Here is an 11,701-nt window from a genome sequence, read left to right as displayed (position 1 = left end):
TAGAGCATCAAGACAGGATTGTGTCAGGGTACCAAGAACACATTGGCCTCCATCATTCTTAAATGGTGGAAGTTTGGAACCTCCAAGACTCATCCTAGAGCTGGCTGCCCGGCCAAACTGATCAATCGGGGGAGACGGCCACTCTGACAGAGCTTCAGAGTTGCTCTGGGAAGATAGGAGAACCTTTCAGAAGGACAATCATCTCTGCAGCACTCCACTAATCAGGTCTTTATGGTAGAGTGGCCAGACGGAAGCCACTCCTCAGTAAAAGTCATATGACAGCCCGCTAGCAGTTTGTCAAAAGGCACCTAAAGGACTCTCAGACCCTGAGAAACAAGATTCTCTGGTCTGATGAAACCAAGATTGAACTCTTTGGCCTAAATGCCAAGCGTCATGTCTGGAGGAAACCTGGCACCAGCCCTACGGTGAAGCATGGGGGTGGCAACATCATGCTGTGGGGATGTTTTTCAGCGGCAGGTAGTGGAAGACTAATCAGGATCGAGGGAAAGATGAACGGAGAGGTCATTGAGTTGCAGAACAGCCGCAATTCGTCAGTGCATGGACTCTACAAGGTGCCCAAAGCATTCTACAGGGATGCTGGCCCTTGTTTGTGTTAATTTGGCTGGATGTTCTTTGGGTGGTGGACCATTCTTGATACACACGGTAAAATGTTGAGTGAATGTTGAATGTTGCAGTTCTTGACCCAATCCGGTGGCACCTACTACCATGTCCCATTCACAGGCACTTAAATATTTTGTCTTGTCCATTTAACCTCTGAATGCACACATGTTCAAACCTTATTTAACCCCTTCACCTACATGGATTGAAGTGTATTTAACAAGTGGCATCAGTAAGGGATCATAGCTTTCACCTGGTCAGTCTATGTCATGGAAAGAGCAGGTGCCCTTAATGCTTTGTACACTCAGTGTATGAGAGACATGAAGCTTAACATCAAGACATTATTAAAGACACTCAGTGCACATTGTCACGCTGGAGAAGGAGATGTTGGAGGAAATTAGTAAATCTTCTGAGGTGAATTATGCACAATATGTTGTGCTTCTTCCCACAAACGGATGAGAAGCAATCATTTAGCTTTTTACATTTTTTTTTTTTTACAGAATAGACACTTAAGAAGACTGTGGCACTGAACTCACAAATCCAGTAATTCTCTCTAGCCCAGCAAGAATCTTCCCATACAGACAAAATGCAAAGCTTTGGTGCAACGAAGGGACGGAATAGAAGCCTGCCACAACCAATTTCCAGCTCTCAAATGTCCTATCAGGAGCTTGGCAGATGAGGTCGAGCCAGGTCTCGGGGACAAACTGTCACTGTGAGGGGTACCTTTGACTGACCCTAGCTGTCTCTGCAGGTTTGCCAGGTAACAAGAGCAGCATGACAGTGGTGCAAATCCCCACAGCATCTTGATTTAGGGCCCTGTCCATACTGCTTACCGCAGACTGGAGGTCAGTTAAGCCCCGGTGCTCCCTGTCCAAGCCTCAGCCTTCCTGTTGACCCGCTGTGCCTCTGGAGTCCTGTGTGGCCCCTGGGTGTTAGTGGCTCCTCCCTGTCTGTCTGGCTCGGTTAAGGCCCCGCGCCTAATGTGCGGAGACTACACTTCTCAGATGACTCTGTGCATTGAGGGGATGGATGGCAATTACACAGGGCAACCTGCCTGGTCAGGGTTTGGCTTCATTCCCTCATCCCTCCACATAGATCATCACGATTCTGCCAGAAAGACCAGGTTACAGCCATAGGTCTGAAATACTGCAGAAAACAGGCGGCATTAAAGTGCCATGCGATTTGAATCATAGTGTAGTTTGAGAGAGAAGGAGAGACTCCATTCAAATCATGCTTTTGAAAAACTAAGTGTACAGATTCCCCACTTCAGCCCAGCGTGCTTGCTGAATTGGCTGCAAGGGTCACACAAGCATGCCAAGTAAAACATTGTGTGCTTGAGTTCACCAAGGTTACTCAGCTCTTATGTCTTACATGATAAAGGAGTCGGTTCCTTTCTCCCTGAATGAGCACAAGCAATCCATATTACATTAGATTTTTTCCATTGTAGCTTGAGTGTTCAGCAGTCAGTAACCATATAGAGCTGACGAAGCTTCTGTCCACTCCAATCAGGCATGAGCAGCTAGCTGGATTGACACACCCACTATTGCAGTTTTATTCCCAGGTTTTGTTCCTGTCGCTCTCTTTATTCCTCTCAGGCACACAGAGCTCCAATGTTCTCTAAAAAGGGAACACATTCTTTTGAAACAAGATGAAACCCCATTTTTACCATTCAAGATGTACCAAAGTGCATGCAAACACTGCCACACTGAGAATAAAATACTACCTAAACACCTGCAGTGTGTGGAGCTGAAATAAAGTCAACACAGAAATATATATTTGTTTACTCCGTAAATGCTTGAAGCAGTGCTGCTTGACACATACAGTATGTATTTTAGCTGTGTTGTATATCCCTGTGGAAGGCCAGTCACCGTCATCGTGGAATAGGTATCTCAAATGAAGGCAGGCTGTGCCCAAGTGGTTAATGAAGACTGTATTCCCAGCTAATTAAAAAGAACAGGTCATTACACCCGGTTCATTTCTGTGGATCCTGATGCGCCTTAGAGTTGGCATGCTGCTGTATAAGCCTCCCTCTGCAGAGGGAGACCAGCATCATGGCAGTACACTGCTGGCTTCAAACACACAGAAGACAGCAGCTGCTGTGGCGTGTTGCGGGATTGTCACAGATGTGATTTACTTTGATCTGAAAAAATATGAGTATAGTCAGTGGTGTCTCTTTTTGCCTCATCTCTCCTCACAATCGATCAAAACAACTTGTTTTTAGAAATGGATAAATAAAAAAAAGTAGTCATGGATAATTCTGAGGTAAATCCAGTATGTAAGAAAGTCTGGCTCGCCATCTGTGGCGACTTCACGCCATTTAGTGTAATGGCAAGCTGTGGTGTGGCCGTTCTGGAAACAAAAAAGCATCTGATGTTGCTAATTTTGAATTCACAATTCATTGAACAACTAAAAACAAGACAGAGGTGAAAGTGTTTCTGAATTATTTATTTTATGGAGGCCACATGCAAGTTCGCTACCATGATCCGGTTGGATAAACTGCAAAGCTCACTTCATAAGAAAATATTATTATTCAACAGCATTAATTCTGCCATTTGCCCCTACGGCTATGGCTGAGTCTACAGGGATGAAAGCAGAACGACAGACTGAAAAAGCTACTAATCGAAGCTGCAAGCCCAGCCGGCAAGGGACACTAACCAAACTATTGACTGAGCAAAAGAGATACAACCCACCAATGCAAGTATGAAGGAAAAGACTGAAGACCTGTCAACTATTCTGAGGTTTGTGCAGGAAATAAGGCTCTAACAGCTAAAGTTGAGAAGATTGGCAACGATGTCACAAGCATCAGACAAGATATAATTTCTATAAACAAAAAGCTAAAAGAAGAAACTACAGTGGGTCAGAAAGAGGTGGACATTGCTTCTTTACGTAAAACAATTGAAAGGCACAAAGAAACATTCTCAGAACTAAAAGGAGAATAATAATAATAACAATAATTTGCTTTGAAACGGCAGATGACTGTGACATGGCAGATGGCGCTGAAGTGTGTCTGGAGAATGTAATCGCTAAGATGGTGGGTGCCGAGAACATCAAAGACATATTCACCATTAAAGTCACCCATCAACTTGGCCCTAGACGGGAATCAGGTGCCCGGCCAAGGGGCCTCATCATCTCGTCAAGGTTTCTGAGCTTCTGACAAAACAAGGACAATCTGACGCTGGTGAGAAAAAATGAAAACTTGGCCTATATACCCGGGCTACACTACTGAAGTGGAAGAAAACAGTAAAAGAGGCTAATCGTTTCATGGAAATTAGCTGACCCTTGAAGCAGGGACAAGCATATGTTATGATGGATTCATGACAGACCCAGCCAATGGAATTGTATTTTATGGGAAAAGGCGTAGGGCAAGGAGATATATGAAATTCATTTGAATGTATGTTTTAGCATGATATTCCAAATGCCTGAATTGCAAGAATCAAGGTTTTATATAAAAAGGTTATTTCTCTAAATGGGCGCATAAACATTCTGAGAAATAACGTTTTTGTGAGTATGGAACATTTCTGGGATATTTTATTTCAGCTCATGATACATGTTGTTTACATCCCTGTTAGTGAGAATTTCTCCTTTGCCAAGATAATCCATCCACCTGACAGGTGTGGCATATCAAGAAGCTGATTAAACCGCATAATCATTACACAGGTGCAACGTATGTTGGGGACAATAAAAGGCCACTCTAAAATGTGCAATTATGTCACACAACACAATGCCACAGATGTCTCAAGTTTTGAGGGACCAAGCATTTGGCATGCTGACTGCAAGAATGTCTACCAGAGCATTTGCCAGATCATTTAATGTTAATTTCTCTACCATTAGCTGTCTCTAACATTGTTTTAGAGAATTTGGCAGTACATCCAACCGGCCTCTCAACTGCAGACCATGTGTAACCACGCCAGCCCAGGATCTCCACATCTGGCTACTTCACCTGCAGGATCGTCTGAGACCCGACTCGGACAGCTGATGAAACTGTGGGTTTGCACAACCGAAGAATTTCTGCACTGTCAGAGGGAAGGTCATCTGCGTGCTCGTCGTCCTCAGGGTCTTGACCTGACTGCAGTTCGCCGTCGTATCCGACTGGCACGTTGGAGAAGTGCTCTCTTCACGGATTAATCCAGGTTTCAACTGTACTGGGCAGATGGCAGACAGTGTGTATGGTACTGTGCTGGCGAGCGGTTTGCTGATTGTGAACAGAGTGCCCTATGGTGGCAGTGAGGTTAAGCCATGGACAGCAAACACAATTGCATTTTATCGATGGCAATGTGAATGCACAGAGATATCGTGGGGAGATCCTGATAGCCATTGTCATGCCATTCACTCCCCGCCATCACGTTTCAGCATGATAATGCACGGCCCCATGTTGCAAGGATCTGTACACAATTCCTGGAAGCTAAATAAAAAATAACATACATTTGCAAAACAAAAAAAATACATGTTTGCTTTGTCACTATGGGGTATTGTGTGTAGATTGATGAGTGAAAATACTATTTAACCCATAGAATAAGGCTGTAATGTAAGAAAATGTGAAAAGAGTGAAGGAGTCTGAATACTTTCTGAATGCTCTGTACTTTATCAAGGAAATGGTATTGAATTATGGGTAAACATCAATACAGGGGTTTTTACATACACTGGTCTTAATATGTCATGACAGGTACCTATACAATTTTTGACATGGAACATGAGGGGAATTAATCGTAAAAAAAAAAAAAAAAAAAGAGTATTATGTCATTCAAAGTATAAAGTCAGTCTTGCCTTACTTTTGGGAGACAAGTTTCACTGAGTTTATTAACCAACAGTTGGATATTTCTATATTGACTAACAAGGGTGATATTTCTATATTGACTAACATAGGTGATAGTATTATATTGACTGGCATGGGTGAGTTATATTTTTATATTGGCTTCCTATTTAGCAACAAAGCATCCTTCACTCATGCTGCCAAACATACCCTCGTAAAACTGACCATCCTACCGATCCTCAACTTCGGCATTGTCATTTACAAAATAGCCTCCAATACCCTACTCAATCAATTGGATGCAGTCTATCACAGTGCCATCCGTTTTGTCACCAAAGCCCCATACACTACCCACCACTGCGACCTGCACGCTCTCGTTGGCTTGCCCTCGCTTCATACTCGTCGACAAACCCACTGGCTCCAGGTCATCTACAAGATAAAGTCCCCCCTTATCTCAGCTCACTGTTCACCATAGCAGCACCCACCTGTAGCATGCGCTCCAGCAGGTATAACTCTCTGGTCACCCCCAAAACCAATTTTTCCTTTGGCCGCCTCTCCTTCCAGTTCTCTGCTGCCAATGATTGGAACGAACTACAAAAATCTCTGAAACTGGAAACATTTATCTCCCTCACTAGCTTTAAGCACCAGCTGTCAGAGCAGCTCACAGATTACTGCACCTGTACATAGCCCATCTATAATTTAGCCCAAACAACTACCTCTTCCCCTACTGTAAGTATTTATTTATTTATTTAGCTCCTTTGCACCCCATTATTTATATTTCTACTTTGCACATTCTTCCACTGCAAATCTACCATTCCAGTGTTTTACTTGCTATATTGTATTTACTTCGCCACCATGGCCTTTTTCTTGCCTTTACCTCCCTTATCTCACCTCATTTGCTCTCATTGTATATAGACTTATTTTTCTACTGTATTATTGACTGTATGTTAGTTTTACTCCATGTGTAACTCTGTGTTGTTGTATGTATCGAACTGCTTTGCTTTATCTTTGCCAGGTCGCAATTGTAAATGAGAACTTGTTCTCAACCTGGTTAAATAAAAAAAAGGACAAAAATGGGTGGGTGATATTATATTGACTAACATGGGGGATAATATGTGCCTACTTATTATCTGGGATACATTGAAAGCATTCCTTGGAGGGCATATATCGCATCATTTTCCACAGCTAAAAGAAAGGAAACAAACAAGGAGCTGGACTTCCTGGAATTAGAAATGTAGAATCTAGAAAAACACTATAGTCAAACAAAAGTCCAGATACCAATTGGACTTTCTCAAACTGAAATGCAACTCGATCAATACACAGTCAGTGGAAAGAGATATAGTAATATAGTAATATATGCCATTTATCAGACGCTTTTATCCAAAGCGACTTACAGTCATGTGTGCATACATTCTACGTATGGGTGGTCCCGGGGATCGAACCCACTACCCTGGCGTTACAAGCGCCATGCTCTACCAACTGAGCTACAGGGACCACCAGATATATTAAGATCCAAAAATCTGTATGTGGAACAAGGAGAAGATAACGCAGACCCCATAGAAATCAACTCGGTCTTCAAAGCTTTTTATTACAAGTTGTACCAATCAGAAAATAAAGGTTCTAAGGAGGAGACTGAGATTTGTTTGATTAACATTGAGTTACCTACATTGTTAGATGATGAGACAAAATCACTAGAAAAAGCATAACAACTGATTCAATTCCTCAGGCTGTTAAATAACTACAAAGGACAAAATCAGCAGGCATGGATGGATTCCCAGTGTAATTCTATGACTATTTTGCAGAAAAGCTACTAAACCCGCTCAAGGCAATGATCACCAGAGAGTCCTTCCAGTGTCTCATCGCTGCAATGATCACATTATTTAAAAAAGATAAGGATCCTTTGCTATGTGGTTCGTATTGCCCTGTCTTCAGTAAACATAGACTATACAACTGTAGGTAATATTTAATACATTTTAATAATTCATTGCAGTCTGTAATTACAGGGGTGTAACAATTAATTATGGTAACCATGCTTGTTGCAAATGTAAACATTTCTGATAGCATCCCAGCACACCATAATGCCTGAACAAACCAGATGATAAGTGTTATCCAATTGAACTCCGACCATCTCGTTGACACAGCTCTACAATAAAGGGTGTCTCATGCCCAGGCCCAATGGTTAAAATGGGTTCACGAACTGTTCACATAAAAAAAAAATCAATTGTTAAACAATTTAATGGTGCATTTGACAATGGGTCAATTAATTTAACCATTAAACATTGTTTCTTAACTACTCTTTTTACAGACTCAAGAGTCATGATTAGTTTTTCTGAGTGACTCATCTACTTTAGTCGTTTGTTTAACCTGCTGGTGTTGGCCGCAATGAGCCCTACACCAGGATTAATACACGCTCTTCCGGCTCAGCGGTTCCAGAGTAGTGCTCCAACCACCAACTGTCTGTCATATGAGTGCAGGAATATAGATCATGAGCATACAGAAGAAAAATACATGTTTAAAACTCGTAATTGATCACATGGTGCAAGAATGACTGCAATTAATTGATTATTGAATGTTACGATGGACACAGCTTTGTAGAACCAAAACATACAAACTCGAATTTGAGAATGAATCGTTTGAGGGGCTACAGTTTGCGAATTACTATGCTTATCATCACCGTCACGCCAGTCAAGCAATGCATTCCACCAAGAGTCGTTCACAATCTAGTCCGGCACTGGCCACAGTTAGACCTCGTTTCAAATGTATCAAGAAATAATATTATTTGTATGCCTATATTGTTTAAAGCACACGTTTACAAGTCTGTCACAAATGACAGCTCCAATAAGCCCACTATGGAGAATGAAATGTGAACGAGAGGCTCATAGAATCATGGCTATCTCAAGTTTTCAGTTAATCTTTCACCGGTAGGGGATCCTGCATGCTCTGGGCATTACTGTAACGTTCGTCGTTAAGGGTAGATCAAGGCGCAGCGTGATTTGAGTTCATCATATTTTATTGAAATTTGAACCATCAAAAACACAATAAACAATACAACAAACAAAAAGCTTCGTCGTGCAAAAATACATGCAACCAAACAAAGACAAGATCCCACAACTGAAGGTGGGAAAAAGGGCTGACTAAGTATGATCCCCAATCAGAGACAACGATAGACAGCTGCTTCTGATTGGGAACCATACTCGGGCAACAAAGAAATATAAACATAGATTTCCCACCCTAGTCAGCCCCTGACCTACCAAATTGAGAATTTAAAGGATCTCTAAGGTCAGGGCGTGACAATTACTGACTCAAATGAACGAAATTAGTCTAAAGATGTGTTGTTTTAAAGGAATGAGTTGATAAGATCTGGGTCTGTAAAAAGAGCCAAACTTATCCTCAATAGAACAAAGATGGCACCAGAGGAAAGACAGACAAACAAAAGCAAGAGAAATATGTTGCTGAAATGAACAAGAAGGCAGTAAGTTCAAAGGCGGATCACTGGAATTTATACCATACACTTTTACAACATTCATTTCATTTCAATAATGTTGAAGTACTGACTAACAATGTCATGTGCCTCAATGAAACCGATGAAGATTAGTCTTTAAACGGGTGTCCTAACTCTGTGGTCACTAAAGATCCCATGGCACTTAATGCCAGAGTATATAATGATGAGTACCATTTGATGTGTAATGTGTACAGTAGATCAAACTGTATCCCGGCATAATGTAATACTGTGTATAAAAGTACCATGTATGTAAAGTGTATGAATAATGTATATGTACCAACATATCTGTAAATTAAAGTGACTTTTGCCCTTCGAAGAGGGAGGTGGATGGGCCATTAAAATACATCTAATTAGAATATGTACTGTAAGTGGGGTATGGGTGGTGAGTTTCCCCTTACACTTTAGGTGTCTAGAAAGGTGCCATGAGAGTCCTATTATTATTATTATTATTATTATTATTATTATTATTATTATTATTCAATGTTTTTTCATCTTCCATAGCTTGAATACCATAACTTTGTATGGCGATGGAAACCGGTACAAAATACCAGAAAGGTGAACTCCAAGGCTATGTAAAGTTAAATAAATAAATGACTATAGTAAGTGCCTCGGATGCCAAAGAAAGTAACAGGGTTGAAGTTATTCTTAAATCAGACGTTTAAAAAAAAAAAAATTGTGTATTTTGAAAGTAAAAATCTAAAATAAAGACGTGTCAATTTGTTTGTCTACATGCCATTTTAAAAACAATGCCGATATAGAAGTAAACATATTTCAAATCAAATCAAATGTTATTTGTCACATACACATGGTTAGCAGATGTTAGTGCGAGTGTAGCGAAATGCTTGTGCTTCTAGTTCTGACAATGCAGTAATAACCAACATGTAATCTAGCTAACAATTCCAAAACTACTACCTTATAGACACAAGTGTAAGGGGATAAAGAATATGTACATAAGATACATGAATGAGTGATGGTACAGAGCGGCATAGGCAAGATACAGTAGATGGTATTGAGTGCAGTATATACAGTGCCTTGCGAAAGTATTCGGCCACCTTGAACTTTGCGACCTTTTGCCACATTTCAGGCTTCAAACATAAAGATATAAAACTGTATTTTTTTTGTGAAGAATCAACAACAAGTGGGACACAATCATGAAGTGGAACGACATTTATTGGATATTTCAAACTTTTTTAACAAATCAAAAACTGAAAAATTGGGCGTGCAAAATGATTCAGCCCCTTTACTTTCAGTGCAGCAAACTCTCTCCAGAAGTTCAGTGAGGATCTCTGAATGATCCAATGTTGACCTAAATGACTAATGATGATAAATACAATCCACCTGTGTGTAATCAAGTCTCCGTATAAATGCACCTGCACTGTGATAGTCTCAGAGGTCCGTTAAACAAGGAGGGCTACATATTTCAGTCACCACAAGATGATTATGATCTTATTTTTAGTTCTACAGTGCCTTCAGAAAGTTTTACACCCCTGGACGTTTCCCACAGTTTGTTGTTACAGCCTGAAAAATAAATAAATAAATAAAATAGAGATTTTCTGTCACTGGCCTATACACACTACCTCAATGTCAAAGTGGAACGATGTTTTCAGAAAATGTTATAAATGAATAAAAAATGAAAAGCTGAGATTTCTTCAACCATTTTCTTATGGCAAGTCATATTTTCCAGCATGGTGTTGACTGCATCATGTTATTTAACCTTTATTTAACTAGATAAGTCAGTTTAAGAACAAATTCTTATTTATGGCGGCCCAGCCAAACCCTAACCCGGACGACACTGGGCCAATTCCCTGTGGGACTCCCAATCACAACCAGTTGTTATACAGCCTGGAATTGATCCAGGGTTTGGAGTGACCCCTCTAGCACTGAGATGCAGTGCCTTAGACTGCTGCGCCACTATGGGTATGCTTGTCATCAGCAAGGACCAGAGTTTTCTTTAGGATAAAAATAAATGGAATAGAGTTAAGCACAGGCAAAATAATTGTTTAGCCCCCTCAAGCCAATGCCGCCATGCCTTCAGAGCCTTGACAACAGCCAACAGCTCCCGATCACCCACATCATAGTTTCGCTCCGCCGGGCTGAGCTTCTTAAAAAAAAATAGCACAGGGGCGGAGCTTTGGTAGCGCACCGAGCGCTGAGACAGCACAGCTCCAATCCCAGCCTCGGACGCGTCCACCTCTACTATAAATGCCAAAGAGGGATCAGGATGAACCAGCACGGGAGCCAAGGTAAACAGAACCTTCAGGTGACCAAAAGCCCTGTCCGCCCCAGCTGACCACTGCAGTCGTACCGGTCCGCCCTTTATAAAAGAGGTAATGGGAGCCGCTACCTGACCAAAGCCCTGGATTAACCTCCGGTAGTAGTTGGCAAACCCTATGAACCGCTGCCCCTCCTTTACCGTGGTTGGAGTCGGCCAATTACACGCATGGCTGAAAAGCGATCCTTCTCCATCTCCACTCCTGTCGTGGACAGGCGGTACCCTAGGAAGGAGACGGACTGTTGGAAGAACAGACATTTCTCAGCCTTGACGTACAGGTCATGCTCTAACAGTCGACCAAGCACCTTGCTCAACAGGGACACATGCTCGGCGCGTTTAGTGGAGTATATTAGAATGTCATCTATATACAGGTCATGCTCTAACAGTCGACCAAGCACCTTGCGCACCAGGGACACATGCTCAGTGCGTGTAGCGGAGTATATTAGAATGTCATCTATATACACCACTACACCCTGCCTGTGCAGGTCCCTGAAAATCTTGTCTACAAAGGATTGAAAGACTGATGGCGCATTCATCAACCCGTACGGCATGACAAGGTACT

This window comes from Oncorhynchus keta, chromosome 3, assembly GCF_023373465.1.
Source record: "Oncorhynchus keta strain PuntledgeMale-10-30-2019 chromosome 3, Oket_V2, whole genome shotgun sequence".
NCBI classification, from domain to species: domain Eukaryota; kingdom Metazoa; phylum Chordata; class Actinopteri; order Salmoniformes; family Salmonidae; genus Oncorhynchus; species Oncorhynchus keta.
Note: the sequence above shows the minus strand (reverse complement) of the source record.